The 4,444-nt window shown below is 45.3% G+C and overlaps 1 pseudogene across 1 annotated transcript; it reads right to left on the bottom strand.

Moving 5' to 3' along the window:
* Positions 1 to 1,730: 1,730 nt before the first annotated feature.
* LOC103731695 lies at positions 1,731 to 4,230 on the bottom strand (annotated as a pseudogene). The gene is made up of 2 exons (XR_607152.2): positions 4,111 to 4,230; positions 1,731 to 3,077 (listed from the first exon to the last, which is right to left on the bottom strand). The product of XR_607152.2 is annotated as a DNA-directed RNA polymerase I subunit RPA43 pseudogene (transcript).
* Between the last annotated feature and the right edge of the window lie 214 nt (positions 4,231 to 4,444).

Below are 4,444 nucleotides of genomic sequence, written 5' to 3'. Positions count from 1 at the left end.
AGGGATAACCAACACACCAAAGGCCTTTAGAAAAAAATTTTCAATGTGGAAATTGACCACTATGGAAACTTCTTAAAGCATATACACATACCTTACAAAAAGAGATGAAAAGAAGTTACCTTATAACAAGGGGACACTGCCCCTACTAAAAGGCATAGGCTAGCAAATGCCAGGGATGAAGATGTTGACCAGGGGTCCCATAGACCCTCAAGCAATGCTGACTTTTGCTCCTGCTCTGGGTTTCCCACCAGAATTTGACTGTCAGATCCTATTGCTGAAGGCACTGCATGCAAAGAGAAAACAAGCTGCTGCTGACTTCAGAGCCGCATCCCCACCAGCTAGCTTTCATGGTGCTGGAAGGTGCATGGTCCCAGAAGAAAAAATAAAGCTGTCCTAGTTACTTTCTGTGATAAAACACTGACAAAAAATGACATCGGAAGCAAAGCGTTTATTTTATCTTACATCTCCCAGGTCATAATTCATCACTAAGAAAAGTCACGGCAGGAACTCAGGGCAGGAACCTAGAGGCAGGGGCTGGAGCACAAACCATAGAGGAACACTGCTTACTGGCTTTCCCTTCTGGACTGTCTCAGCCTGCTTTCTTATACAACCAAGGACCACCTGCCTAGGGGTGACACCACACATCACTCAATAATCAATAATCAAGAAAATGCCCCACAGACATGGCCATAGGCCAATCCAATGGAGGAAATTTCCCAGTTGAGGTTCCCTCTACTCAGGTGTGTCAAGTTCACAGCTGAAGCTACTCAGCACAACCATCAACCTTACCCGGCTGCAAATCCTGTGAGCTACAACAACTGACCTGGCAATATATGCCCAGTGGTGTGATAGTGGCAAAAATATTATGGGAGTATCCAATCACTTTTTAATTAGATTTAAGGTCTGCTTCATGAGACGGAACCCATACCTGACACTGATAGCAGGCACGGGGAGAGGCTAATACTATTATTCTGCTAAACAGATATATTATTAGACTGACTTATAATGACTTATTGTTATACCCATAGATGAACACATCTCTCAATTCTCCAAAAAGAAGATCCTTATATAGCAGATGGTGATTAACACATTGGCCATTAACCACTGGTCAATGTACAGAGAATAACAAATTACGGAGTGCTTATTCCAGAATAGGACTCCTATACCAACCTTCTGCCTCCTAAGATTCAGGGATCATTGTGGAAGAGAGAGCAGAAAGATTGCAAGAAACACAGGTGGGGAATGACGACAAGGAAACAGAGTTTTCCAGAAAGCTGGTCAGTTACTCATATGAACTTAAAGCAATAGTGACAGCATGCACAAGTCCCATGGAGGTTCAAGAGAGACAAAATCCAAGCATGGATATAGGGAAGTGGGTAATAAACCCTACCCTATCTGAGAAACTACTGGTAACCCATGGCTACTTGGAGGAGAATTAGTCTCATTTAAGGGTGAAACTCTTGCTATGTCGACCAGGTTCCAATGGACAGACCCACATTGAGGAGCACTTGGCGGACACAAGTTTGATTACATAGGCCTTAATAAATTATATATGTACATATAATATACATATACGTACATCTCTATATATAATTTATTAAGGCCTATATGTATAAAACAGTACCTGAAACTTGGTGGGGGTAGTAGGAGTGCAGATGGCTGATGAGATCTAAATTTAATCAAAATATACTGCATCAAATTTATAAGAATTACATAAAAAAATGAAAAAAATAAACAGCAACAAAAAAGTAAAACCAAACATCTATTACTAGAAAAAGAGAAAGCAAAACCCCCAAATTTAGTTTCTTATAATGATGTAAATAACAAATATTGAGAGTGTAAAAATTGCACGTTAGAGTGCAGCATCTGTAAGAATGTAAGTCAAGAGTGAGAGCAGTTGTTACCATTTTATATCGTATGTATTAAAATGACACTTTAATAATATTGGTATAACCCAAATTCATTCAGTGAGTTTTGTGATTTTGGTACAAACCATTCCAATTGATAATAAGCATTCCTGCTTGGTGAACTTCTGGTACACATAAATGTCCTCTTGTACAATCAAAACATCTATTTATTCACTGTGTGTAAACAGTTTAACACTGACAAAGACGATTACTTTCTCTTCTTAGGTGACTCAGGAACCGAGGTCAGGTCAGCCTGTTCACTGTGTTTTCTTTTCTTTTTTTTCTTTTTATGGTCACTTTGGTAGCCACTAGAGTCACTGGCTTGGAAAACGGTCCTGCTCTTCCTGGTGCTTTTCTTCTTTTTCTTCCTCTTCTTCGGCTCTTCCTCGCACACGCTGTTCACAGGATCAACACTCCGTAGGCCGGCCTCTTCCTCTGCAGCAACTTCTGCACAATGTGCCAGCACTGAGGCACCATCAACTGCTTCATATGTTTCTGAGTCTTTCTTTTTTTTCTTTGAAATTTTTCAGCAACTTCTTCAATACCAGTTTCTGCTATGTCTTTAGAAACTACAGAGCCCTTGAACTGTAAACTCTCAGTATTTAGTTTTCCTCGAATGCAGAATACTCCAGCAGAATCTGAATCTAAGCGAAATACATCAAATTCCAGTTTATCACCCACATTTATCTCCAAGGTTTGCCACTGCTCAAATGACATGTGCTCAGGCTTAGGGATGGAGGCATTAAAACACCCATGTACTAAGCAGCCAATGTGACTAGAAGACACTTTATTAACTGTGCCCACTAACTTTTGCCCTGGTTCAGGGCAGAAAACAACAAAATCTGCTTCAATGTTAAGATGAATGTGTCCTTGATCATCATAAATATCTCCTAGTTCACCCACAACTCTGATGTTATCATATGCAATAGGGACACCTAAAAGGCTCTCGGAGTAGCGCAGGAGCTCGGCGTCCAGCTGCTCACGGATGCCCGAGTGCTTCCGGCTCAGGTAGCGGGGCGACAGCGCTATGTGCCTGCAGTGCAGCACGGCCACCAGGCAGGAATAGAGGCCACTGACCAGCGCGCAGGCCACGGCATAGCTTGGCAGCTCCAGGCAGGGCACTACGCCCACCGGCCCCACCACCGGCCTCTCACCCGCTGGGTTAGATATCTTTTGGGTTCACTTTCAACCCTCTGGTTTTAAGGAGCACCTTGAGTGTTGCTGTTTGTGGTTCCCTGCATTGTGGTGGTAAATTGCCCATTGAGGGAGGGTCTCGTGAAGGGGAATTTGCCACAAAAGTAGAAGATGAGGGTGACTACCAAGAGGCAACAAAGGAAGCAAAGAAGCGCTGTGAGCCACTAGGATGTAAACCACTCCAACATGTAGAGGTGTATCGAATCCAAATTTCTTGTGTTCAGTGAGGGACTTCTGGAGGCCATGACACCTCCAGCTGTATGCTCACACGGTGTCTCCAGGACAGGCAACAGGGTGACCCGAAGCCTGGGCTCTGAGTTCAGGGTGGATCAGCCCTTATGTGAACTCACCAGGACAAGCCGAGAAGGGGGAGGTGCTGATGTGGCCTTCGGGACCATGTGGCAGAGTGTGCCTCCCTGATCTAACAAACTAGTCCAACAATAAAGATGACAGACAGGGTGGAGGGGACAGAGGAGGGGGCTACTCGCTTACCCTCGAGCAGCCGAAGAAACAGACAAAACCAGGGGCCTACGGACCGAACAAACTGAGGTTCTAGGTGTCGCCAACACCATGGGCAGGAGTCCCTGTTCGGGCGCCAGGTGTTGCGGGTTCTCCTCAGGCCAGCTGTGAAGACCCTAACCTGGATAGGGTCCCCTGCTGATTGGGGGGGTAAGAGGCGTGGAGTCACAAAACACAGACCCAGGGAGTCGGGTAGAAGCAAGCACTAGGCAAGGTGCTGCAGGCTCGTTTAATGCAGGAGGGGGCACGCCTTATATCTCCCTTTTCTCTGCCCCCAAGTCCCTTTAGTCAGCGTATCGTTTTCTGATTGGTCCACGCCATGCATTCTGTCAGCAGTTACTGGGCTTGGAGCAGGGTACGGAGGCATGGGCTCCTTTTGGTGGGCTATTTGTGGACCAAGAAGTGAAGTGAATTCTCTCTGAATCCCAGGGCTCTGGGTCTGCACCATCTTTGGACGCCTCCTGCAATAGATAGGCACTGTAGAGCTCACAAGTTTGGAGGCCACAAGTGCTTCGTAGGCCTCCACTACAAAAGAGCCAAGATGAACATAGGACAGGAGAAGAGTGCCATGTTCCATGGTCACAGAAACATTACCATTTGCAGCGCCCATCTTACAGGAGCTTTGGGAGCAAGTTCTACAAGGCATGTGTGATATCTTGAATCATGTTTCACAAAACCTCCACAGTCTGGTCCACTCCCTGTTATCCTCCTTCCCAAGCTTAGGCAAACAAATAAATGACAGCATGAGGCACTCTTGTCTGAAAGAAGACAAGGAGCATTTCCTGGTTCCTTTTGATGAGACAGTCCCCACCCATCATGGCCCT

This window comes from Nannospalax galili, unplaced genomic scaffold (assembly GCF_000622305.1).
Source record: "Nannospalax galili isolate Female #2095 unplaced genomic scaffold, S.galili_v1.0 scaffold1750, whole genome shotgun sequence".
NCBI lineage: Eukaryota > Metazoa > Chordata > Mammalia > Rodentia > Spalacidae > Nannospalax > Nannospalax galili.
This window is presented reverse-complemented; position numbering and strand designations above follow the sequence as displayed.